Genomic DNA, 11,904 nt, shown 5'->3' on the forward strand with positions numbered 1-11,904 from the left:
TACTGGAAACCGACAAGACAGCACTGCCACCTGGTGAGCAAATAAGGGAATTGCGTGAAAAATTGACTTTGAACACTGCCACCTACCGACCATGGGCAAGAACTGCACCAAAAAAAAAGGAACACCTGCAGCACCCACCAACCCAAAACCCACAGTCACAAAGGAAAAATTATTTGAAATGCTGCCTTCTTGTGGACAACTACAGTATTGCAGCAAAAATATTTTGTTAAAAAAATAAAAAAATTATGTAAAAAAGCACCCAAATCACAATCCAAACAATACCCAGGACACCAAAATAACCCTCCTCCCCCAAAAAAAATCCCCACCCAACCCAAAAACCTCCCAAACCCTCCCAAATGACAAAACCTGACCAGACCACACCCTAACTCTACCCCAGCCCATACCAAAATACCCTCCCCAGATCCAAGCCCTTCCCAAAACAATCACAAAGCACCTGAAAACCCTAATTAACAGTTACCATGAGAACAGCAGGTTACAATCACAAATTAGAACAACCAATTAGCGTTAGGATTTAGGGTTAAGGGGCCATTACGGTTATGGTTAGGGCTTGGGTTTAGGGTTAGGTTTAGAGTTAGGGTTCGGGTTAGGGATAGGCTTTAGGATTAGGGTTAGGTTAGGGTTAGAGTTTAGGGTTAGGGTTTAGGGTTATGGTTAGTGTTATGGTTAGGGCTATTGTTAGGGTTAGCATTATGGTTACGGTTAGTAAGAGTTCGGGTTGGGATTTAGGGTTAGAGTTTAGGGTTAGGTTTAGGCTTTAGGGTTAGGGGTTAGTGTTAGGATTAGTGTTTGGGTTAGGGCTATGGTTAGGATGTAGGGTTTAGGGTTAGGATTAGGGTTAGGGTTGAGGGTTAGGGTTGAGGTTAGGGTTAGGGTTGAAGCCACTCAGTTGAGGCAGTCTTTGAGGCAGTCTTTGAAAAACAAGAAGTTGCCTCAAACGCAAAATTGTGGAAGTAGTTCCAAAACCCTAGCATTAGTAAACCACAGAAGTAATAAATTGTCTGAGGAACAGAGCATGTTGACAAGATAGAACATTTAAAGCATAAAACAAAGAGATAGCAACATCAGCAAATCTTAGGACGAGCCAAAAATCAACCTGACCCTACCACACTTGCCAACTATCCAAATTAGGGAAAGATTTGAGGAAAGTTCAAAAGTTTACAACGAAGAAGACCAACAAACGACCACTGCCCATGATGAAGGCTGCAGGAACTCCCACCTCTAAACCTCCCCAAATTGAAGACTCCGCCTATATATGAATATTACAAGTAGATGTTGCAATTTAATGAATATGCATGTTTATGATGTAATTTTATGCTCAAAACTGTATAAAAAGCTATGCTGATTGTACACAACAGAGTTCTTTGTCCAGGGCGACCTGGGGACTCTCCAACGCGTTGCATTAAAATACCTCCTGCTTTAAAGAAACAAATCTTCGTCTCTAAAGCAGTCTCTCTGTGCTTTTTGGGGCATAAATTCGGCTTCAGGGTTTAGGGTTAGGCTTAGGCTTAGGCTTAGGCTTAGGGTTATGATTAGTGTTTGGGCTAGGGCTTAGGGTTAGGATTAAAGGCAGTGTGTGCAGCACATCCCAGCTGCCCCAGCATTGTTTGGGCACTGCAGGAGCAGCCCCTCTGGGAAGAGGTTGGAAGAGTCTGCTGTGGGCTGAGCCCTGCACGGCAGTTCAAGAGCTGCCTGGCCCATGCCTTGCAGAGCAGCTGGGACTGGTCCTGCTACAGGCCTGTGGCTGGCAGGGCCTTTCCCACAAGGAGGGGCTGTGGAGAGCAGGGGCCCTGCCCCATCCCACACTGCGGCCTCTGTGCCTGCAGAGCCCTCCCTTTCATTTGCAGACACCACGAGCCCGGAGCACGAGCCGAGTTTGCCTGTTCCTCTGGGGTAGAGACCTGGGTGTGGCTTCAGGGCTGTGATCTCACTGGGATCAGGGAGATGTGATGCAGTGGCTTTTCTGACTGGAATGTTACAGTGGAGCCACAGAGGGTTTTAGGAAGGCAACCTGGGAAGACGGGGCTGGAAAGTCGCCGTTCTGTGAGAGAGCAGCTGGAGTCCATGGAGCTCCCTTGGGGATGGGTGAGGAGCCAAGGGAGAGCTCAAGAGTTGGGATTAAAGAGAAGGAGAACGCCAGGGGACATCAGAGTGGGAGTCTGCTCCAGGCCATCTGAGCAGGAAGAACAAGGGGATGAGGCTTCTACAGACAGATAGGAGCAGCTTCGTATTCACAGGCCCCGGTCCTTCTGGGGCACTTCAACAACTCCAATATCTGCAGGAAAGGTAACATGGCAAGATATCTCCTTGTTCTGAGACCATGAGAGTCAGACAAATCTGGACTTTGAAATCTACTGAGACCAAGAACATCCCTGGGCATGACATTTGCAATGACAGGTGTTCCATCCCACCCACACAATAGTAAATCAGGATCTATCAAACAGGACAAAGCAGATGTCTCCCCAGAATCTTTGGCTACCATTCCCTTGGGATATGGAAGATAGGTGGGATGGCATCCTGGGGTAGTGAGGCATTGGTTCTTTGGTGGCCAGGGAGCATCGCAGAATAGAGAGGATAGGTCATGATATCTGAAAGGGGTCGATGGCTCACGGGTGGGGCTGCACTGGGACACTGTGGGGCGTGTGTTCTTTGGTTTCCAGTGGCCATTCTGGAATGGAGAGGGTAGGCCATGACATCGCAGAGTCCCACGGCAGACATGTGGGGCTGCATTCTGAGGGTGTGTTGCATTAGTTCTTTGGTGGCCAGGGACCATTCCAGAATGGAGAAGATAGGTCGTGATATCACAAAGGGGGCCAATGGCACATGGGTGGGGCTGCACTTCAGGGGATGTTGGGCATTTGTTCTTTGGTTTTCCCACATCATTCCCGAAATGGAGGGAATAGGCTGTGAAATCACAAAGGGGCCCATGGCTTGGGGGCGGGACTGCATTCTGACAATGTGGGGCATTGGTTCTTTGGTATCCAGGGGGTTTTCCGGAATGGAGAATATAGACCATGACATCACAAGGGGTTGTGCTGCTGTGTGGGGCTTGAGGTGTTGATTCTTTGGTTGCTAGGGGCCATTCTGGAATTCAGAGGATAGGCTGTGACATCACAAAGGGGTCCATTACACATGGATAGGGCTGAACTGTCACATTGTGGTGTATTTGTTTTTGGTTGCCAGGGGCCATTCTGGAATGGAGAGGATAGGACGAGACATCACAAAGGGGACAAGGGAACACTGGTAGGGCTGCACTCTGTGGGTTTGGGGCATTGGCTCTTTGGTTGCCAGTGTCAATAACTGAATAGAGAGGACAGGCCGTGACATCACAAAGGGGCCCATGGAACATGGTTGGATGTGAGGTGTTGGTTCTTTGGTTGCCAATGGCCATTCAGGAGTGGAGAGAATAGGCTGTAATATAACAAAGGGGTCCGTGGCACGCAGGTGGGCCTGCACTCTGGGGGAGTGGGGCTTGTGTTCTTTGGTTTTCAGGGGCCATTCCAGAATGAAGAGGATAGTCAGTGACATCACAAAGGGGCCCATTATACATGGATAGGGCTGAACTGTCACATTGTGGTGTATTTGTTTTTGGTTGCCATTCTGGAATGGAGAGGATAGGACGAGACATCACAAAGGGGCCCCAAAGCACATGGCTGGGCTGCCCTGTGGGGTGTGAGGTGTTCTTTGGTTTTCAGGGGCCATTTTGGAATTCAGAGGGTAGGCTGTGACATCACAAACAGGCCCATGGCACATGCATGGGTCTGCACTGTGACACTGTGGGGTGTTGATTCTTTGGTTGCCAGGGACCATTCCGGAATGGAGAGGATAGGCTGTGATACCACAAAGGGGCCCATAGCACAGAGGTAACACTGCAATGTGGGGCAGTGGAATGTGTGTTCTTTGTATTCCAGGGGTCTTTCCAAACTGGACAGGATAGACTGTGAAATCACAACAAAGCCCATGGCAGGCAGGTGGGGCTGCATTCTGACAACGTGGGACATTGGTTCTTTCGTTGCCAGGAGTTTTCCGGACTGGAGAGGATAGACTATGACAACACAAAGCGGTGCAAGTTAAATGGGTTGAGCTGCTCTGTGGGCTATGAGGTGCTGGGTCTTTGTTTGCCAGGAATGGAGAGGGTAGGCTGTGACATCACTAAGGGGCTCATGGCACACAGGTGGGGCTGCCATGCGGGTGTTTAGGTCATTGTGTCTTTGGTTGTCAGGGACCATTATGGAATGGAGAGGATAGGCCATGACATCACAAAGAGTCCCATGGCACATGGGAGGGACTGCACTGTGACATTTTGTGGCTCTGCTCCTCTGGGAATACAGAGGGCTGCTGCAAAAAAAATCACAGAGGCAAAGGCACATACTGACGGATCCCCTCAGAGTGCAACATTCTGACCAAATTTTCCATCTGAGGTTCCTTTACACTGACCTCTTACTGCAAGGACCTCCTTCCCATTCTGTCCATAGTTGGAAGGTTGTGTGCCACCGGCAAAAAAAACAAATTACAAGGAATGAGCTTAGATTCACAAAAATACAAACCACCAGAAGTAACATGGGATTCTGACTGGCAGGAAAATGCTAACCTTGCTCCTCTGCCCTCCAGTGCTGATAGTCCACCTCACCGCTCACATCCCACCTCAAAAGAAAGAAAAAAAGACACTCAAAGAATGACCTCTGACAAGAAGTATCTGTCAGAACTGCAAAGACGGATGCACAAGAATCTTACAGATTCTCCCCTCTGCCCTGAACACCCTAATGGTGGGGCAAACCTATGCCTTTAGACTTACCCATCCTAAGGGACTTGTTCTTAGATATCCCTTTCCCCTACGCTCATTTCAAAAGCCCTTCTGGCAATTCTGAATCCTGTACCTGGCTCTCATGCCCTCTCTGGGTCACAGCCATCGACTTTACAAGTCATCGATTTACAAACCCAGAGAACTGCAAAAACCCAGAGAACTGGGCTTGTAAATCCACCTTCCAAAAGCAGGGCTCTTTGGCTGGCTCAGAGGTTGCTGCATGTTGCTGGCCCATGTGCAGCTAAAGTCGTGCATTGCTTTTGGTTTCCTTTCTTGAAGGTGATGAAGTGAATAACCCAGTGACTGCAGGAACCTCTGAGCCAGCCAAAAGGACCTGCTTTTGGAAGGTGGATTGACATGCCCAGCTCTCTGCAAGATAAGTTGAGGGCTCTGAGCCAGAGAGGGGATGAGAGCCAGGTACAGGCTTGGGAATTCCTGGAAGGGCTTTTGAAATGAGTGTAGGGGAAAGGGATGTCTAAGAACAAGTCCTTAGGAGAGGGAAGCAGAGGGGCTGAGTTTTCACCCCAACACTAGGGTATGCAGGGCAAAGCGGAAGATCTTCCCCATGGAGGAATCTTCTGTGTCTGTCTTTGCAGTTCTGACAGTCACTTCTTGTCAGAGGTCACTCTGTGAGTGTCATTTTGGTGTTTCTTTCAAGGTGGGATGTGAGCAGTGGGGTGGGCTATTGGCACTGGAGGGTAGACAAGCACAGTGAGCATTTTCCTGCCAGTCAGAATCCCATGTTACTTCTGGTGGTTTGTATTTTTGTGAATCTAAGCTCATCCCTTGTAATTTGTTTTTTTTGCCGGTGGCACACAACCTTCCAACTATGGACAGAATGGGAAGGACGTCCTTGCAGTAAGAGGTCAGTGTAAAGGAACCTCAGATGGAAATTTTGGTCAGAATGTTGCACTCTGAGGGGATCCGTCAGTATGTGCCTTTGCCTCTGTGATTTTTTTTGCAGCAGCCTTCTGTATTCCCAGAGGAGCAGAGCCACAAAATGTCACAGTGCAGTCCCTCCCATGTGCCATGGGACTCTCTGTGATGTCATGGTCTATCCTCTCCATTCCAGAATGGCCCCTAGAAATCAAAGCACACACAATTCATACCCCAAAATACAGCCCAACCCATGTGCCATGGACCCCTTTGTGATATCACACACTATTGTGTGATATCAAGAGCTCAGTCCGTCCCTGGACAGTAAATCAAGGCTTTAGATAAAACAATACAAAGTCATCTAGAAATTCCCAAGGCCTTTCTTATTTTCTTCCTTCTTGTTCCCACACTGGCTTGCTACAAAAACCTCACACCCTGACAGTGCAGGCCCACCCATGTGCAACGGGCCCCTCTGTGATGTCACTACCTAGCCTCTCCATTCCTGAATGGCCCCTGGAAATCAAAGAACCACCTCTCACCCCAAAGTGCAGTCCAACCCATGTAGCATGGGTCCAATTGTGATGTCACGGCCTATCCTCTTCATTCCAGAATGGCCCCTGGAAACCAAAGAACAATGCCTCACACCCCCAGAGTGCAGCCCCACCCAAGATCCATGAGCCCCTTTGTGACCTCGCAGTATATCCTCTCCATTGCAGAATGGTCCTTGGAAACCAAAGAACACACATCACACTCCCCTCATTGGAGCCTTACCTGTATGCCCTGTACACATTTGTGATGTCACAGTCTATACTTTCCATTCCAAAATGGTCCCTGGAAACCAAAGAACCAATGATTCCCATTGTCAGAACGCAGTCCCACCTGCCTGCCATGGGCTTCTTTGTGATGTCATGGCCTATCGTCTCCATTCCTGAATGACCCCTAGCAACCAAAGAATCAACGGCTCACACCCCAAAGTGCAGTCACACCCATGTAGCATGGGTCCCATTGTGATGTCACAGTCTATCCTCTCCATCTGGAATGGTCCCTGGTAACCAAAGAATCAACGCCCCACAGTGTCACAGTGCAGACCCACACATGTGCCATGGGCCCCTTTGTGATGTCACAGCCTACCCTCTGAATTCCAGAATGGCCCCTGGAAACCAAAGAACCAACACCTCACACCCCTACACTGCAGTCCCAACCATACTCCATGGGTGACCTTTATGATGTCATGGCCTATCCTCTCCATTCCAGAATGGCTCCTGGATACCAAAAAACAAATGTCCAACACCTGCCAAAGATCAATCCAACCCATGTGCCATGGGCCCTTTTGTTATATCACAGCCTATCCTCTCTAGTCCTGAATGGCCCCTTTGTACTGGTTCGTTAGGATACATGCCGGGAATAAAGACAAGTACAACAGTCATTCAAACAATACAAAACATCTTTTATTACACTAAGAGTAAAGAACTATTAGCAAAGAGAATCAAAAGCTAAAAGAATACAAAAAACTACTTTATCTTTTGGCGTTCATACAATACTACGAACAGCCTTTATTACAGTATTAGCTAATAAAAAGGGAATTAAAGGGATAGAGAAAGGATATAAAATGTTTTCTTTCCCTCTTGCTTCCCATCAATAAACTGTGCTCACCTGCACAGACAGGCCAGGCCTACCAGGCTCTGCAGGGGCTGGTCGGTGCCCGTGCTTGGCGGGTGTCCCCGCGGAGCAGCACAGTGTGGATGGAAGGATGAGCATCGCTCCCCCCAGCAGTGCTGACACCCCATTCCATCAGCTCTACGTTACACTCCATAGGGCCAGGACACAGCATAAGGTGGTGCTTGAGTGGCAGCCAAACAAGCACCTGTTCATCACCTCATGGCAACAGTCTGGGCGCGCCCCACTGTAGGGCAAGGAGCCAACGACCCCTGCCCACATCATCTTCCTCTCCATCACCTTCCTCACCCTATGTACAACCTCTACCATTGCGTTTCAAGAGGATTAGTATCTATCTTGCAGAATGTACCCAAGGCAAGGAGGAACTCAGCTCTGATAAGAGCTCCAGTTGACTTTGCTAAAGACACAATGGGCCTTACAGTCAACTTGTGCAATAAAGTCACCTTGTACAACACTCTGACTGGTTTCACACCCCAATATAATCACTTTCTCACCCCTCTCTGCTCCACTGATCATCTAAATCAAAAGTACCTCCCTTACATCCTGGTAACCAAAGAACTAATGCAACATTGCCGACGTCCACCCTACCTTAATACAGTTCACTTTTGATATCTGCCCGGGCGTTAATAAAGGCAGTCTGACTGTATCAGCTAAAGATGAGGTTTATTCATTTTCCAAAAGGTCCTCTCTGTCAAAAACACACACGAAGTGGAGAGGGAAGGTGGATAGCAGCACGAGAAATGGTGGAATAGCAAGTTCTGGAATGCAATGTTTACATTAAGCATATTTATCACACGTAGTGCAAGGATTTTTCAGGCTACAGGGAGGGTAGCATGTGAAGCCGAATTTTTGCCCCAGAAAAGCACAAAAGACTGCTTTAGAGACGAAGATTTGTTTCTTTAAAGCAGGAGGTATTTTAATGCAACGCGTTGGAGAGTCCCCAGGTCACCCTGGACAAAGAACTCTGTCGTGTACAACCAGCACAGCTTTTTATACAGTTTTGAGTATAACATTACATCATGAAACATGCATATTCATTAAATTGCAACATCTACTTGTGATATTCATATATAGGCGGAGTCTTCAATTTGGGGAGGTTTAGAGGTGGGAGTTCCTGTAGCCTTCATCGTGGGCAGTGGTCGTTTGCTCTTCTTCATCGCTGTACACTTTTGAACTTTCCTCAGATCTTTCCTAATTGGGATAGTTGGCAAGTGTAGTAGGGTCAGGTTGATTTTTGGCTCGTTCTGAGATTTGCTGATTTTGTTATCTTTTTTAAATGTTCTATCTTGTCAAAATGTTCTATTCCTCAGTCAATTTATTACTTCTGTGGTTTCCTAATGCTAGGGTTTTGGAACTACTTCCACAATTTGGTGTTTGAGTTAACCTTTTGTTTCTCAAAGACTGCCTCAAAGACTGCCTCAATTCAGTGGCTTTATTTCCCCCCTTTTCTTATAACTTACGAATTCTTTCATCAAGTTGTAATTCCAGGGGGTGTTGGTACTACTGTACCATTTCCTAAATCATTTGGGTCTTTGTCACTAAGGATTTCAGTTTCCGCCATAGGTATATATTTGTGAGAGTTAGTAAAAGCATAGCTATGGTTATAATTAGTATTGGGTGCACCAGGTAATAGAATACCTGTGTTGCTGTTGGGGAATATCCTGTAAAGATATTCCACCAGTGATGCTGGCCTATTTGTTTTATTTTGGTTGTTTCTCTTTCTTTATTTGTTCTGCAAGGGAATGTTTCAGGCCACCCAGAAAATGTATCAGTAGGTATCGAAACCTGCCCCTTTTCTTGGGAGTTCAGAGAAATTAATTTGTCATACTTCACCTGGGAATTTACTTCGATTTATGGCTCTTTGATGTACCTTGGTTTTAGTATTTGGGTTATTCTTCAGGCATCGCTCGCATTGTGATGTAGCGTATTTTACTGTGGTAAAGAGTTTTGGTCCTGTTATTTGGGTTTGTAAATATTGATAAAGTGGGTCTGAGCCCCAATGGGCCTTTTCATGTTCTGTTTTAGCAAACTGCCACATCAATTTTCATGGTATTATTAATTGACCTGTTTTTAATTGACTCTATCCATTATCTAATAATTTGTCCTTGTTCTTTTTAATTCATTTTTGATTTGATTTTTTTGATAATTTGGTTGAAAATTTGTATCTAATTTTCCTGGTATTAGAGTTGTTATATTTATTTCTTTGGTTCTTGCAGCAGTTAATTTAGCTTCTGTATCTGCTCTTCTATTCCCTACTTCTGGAACTGTGTTGCCTTTCAGGTGTCCCCTACAATGCATTATGGCCACTTGTTTTGGGAGTTGGACCGCTTCTAACAATCTTAGGATTTCTTCTGCATGTTTGACTGTTTTCTTTTGGGCAGTTAATAGTCCCCTTTCTTTCCAGATTGCTCCATGAGCATGTATTACAGAGAAGGCATATTTAGAATCAGTCCAGATGTTAATTTGTATACTTTCTACTGATTCCAGGGCTCGAGTAAGAGATATTAATTCTGCCTTCTGGGCTGAAGTCCCTGCAGGTAAGGGATTTGATTCGATTACCTCGTCCGTTGTGGTTACTGCATAGCTTGTCATTCTTACTTGCTGCCATCTGAGAACCAGTTGTCCGCATCTTCAAATGGCTCCTCCTTGAGATCAGGGCGACTGGAATAAACCGCTTTGATCATTTCCAGGCAATCGTGTTTGATGGGTTCCGCCGGGATTCTTCCTTCTAGAAATGAGGCTGGGTTCACAATATTAGTCACTTGAATGGTTATATCGTCTGATTCAGCTAGGATGGCTTGATATTTTAGGAGTCTTGAAGGTGATAACCAGTGGTTACCCTTTTGTTCTAGCACTGCTGACACACCAACACAGTCATTTTCTGGCCTAATGTAAGCTTTCTGGCTTCTTTTATGTTTATGATTACTGCAGCTACTGCTTTTAAACAACCAGGCCAGCCTTTGCTCACTTCATCCAACTGTTTGGAGAAATAAGCTACAGCTCTCTTGTGTGGTCCCAACTGCTGTGCCAACACTCCTAGAGCCATCCCTTGCCGTTCGTGAGAGAATAGCTAAAATGACTTGGTTATATCTGGAAGACCCAAAGCTGGGGCTCTCATGAGTTCTTGTTTCAGTCTCTTAAAAGCTCCCTCTGCCTTGGGAGTCCAGACTAGGGTACTCGTAGTTTTTTTCAGTAAATCGTACAGTGGTTTGGCAAGTACCCTGTATTGATAAATTCATAACCGGCACCAACCTGTCATTCCTAGAAAGGCATGTAGATCTCTCACCGTCTCTGGTCTGGGCATTTGGCAGATGGCTTCTTTTCTCACTGTTCATAGGGATCGTTGTCTTCTGGAGATTTCATATCCCAGGTATATCACCTTTTTCTGTATCAATTGTGCTTTCTGTAGAGAGACTCGATATCTACTTAAACCCAAGAAGTTTAGCAGGGAAATAGTCCATTTAATGCACTCTTCTTCCATCTCAGTTGCTATCAATAAATCATCCACACATTGTAGAAGGGTACCATTTCCCTGTGACCTTTCCCATTGTTCTAATTATTTGGCTAATTGGTTTCCAAAAATTGTGGGACTATTTTTGTAATCTTGAGGCAACACAGTTCAAGTTAATTGAGTCTTTTTCCCTGTTTTAGTAGATTTCTATTCAAAAGTAAAAATTTTCTGGCTTGCTAGAGTTAAGGTTAGGCAAAAGAATGCATCTTTTAAGTCTAATACTGTGAAGCATTTTAAAGTTTCCTTCAGTTTGGTTAGAAGAGTATATGGATTTGTTACTACTGGATGTAAGGTCTTTGTAATTTTATTTACTGCCCTTAAGTCCTGGACTAATCTGTATGTCCTATTTGGTTTCTTAACAGGTAGGACTGGTGTATTGAAATCTGATTCACACTCTACTAATAGTCCTAGTTCTAAAAATTTCTCTATTATTGGTTCAATTCCCTTCCTGTCTTCTAACCTCAGTGGGTATTGTTACTTTACTACCGGTTTTGCTCCTGGTAGCAATTCAATACTAATAGGAGCTGCCTGTTTTGACCTCCCAGGTACATCAGTGGCCTACACTAACGGATATACTTCACTCATGATACGTTCAATGTTATGACTTTCAGGTTTTGGTTTTATGCAGCTGATTGTTAAATTTAAAGCTGCTATTAATTGTTCATCATTTACTTGAAATTCAAGTTTATCCTTATTGAATTTTATTACAGCCCCTAGGTTTTCCAATAAATCTCTACCTAGTAAAGGCTTTGGAGAATTTGGTAGATACAAAAATTGATGGATTCCCATTTGTTTTCCAATTTTGTATTTAATGGGTTTTAAGAAGTAGGCTTTTTCTGGTTGACCTGTTGCTCCCACAACCTGTACAAATTCATTACTTCTGGGTACTAGTTCTTGATTTAAAACTGAAAATGTTGCTCCCGTATCAATTAGAAAGTCTAGTTCTTTTTCACCTTCCCCTAGCTCCATTTTAACCAGTGGGTTTGCTAGGGAACGACTCACCGGTCCCCCTCATTCA

This window comes from Empidonax traillii, unplaced genomic scaffold (assembly GCF_003031625.1).
Source record: "Empidonax traillii isolate 1590-97213 ecotype Southwest subspecies unplaced genomic scaffold, ASM303162v1 scaffold1085:size188410, whole genome shotgun sequence".
In the NCBI taxonomy this organism is placed as follows: domain Eukaryota; kingdom Metazoa; phylum Chordata; class Aves; order Passeriformes; family Tyrannidae; genus Empidonax; species Empidonax traillii.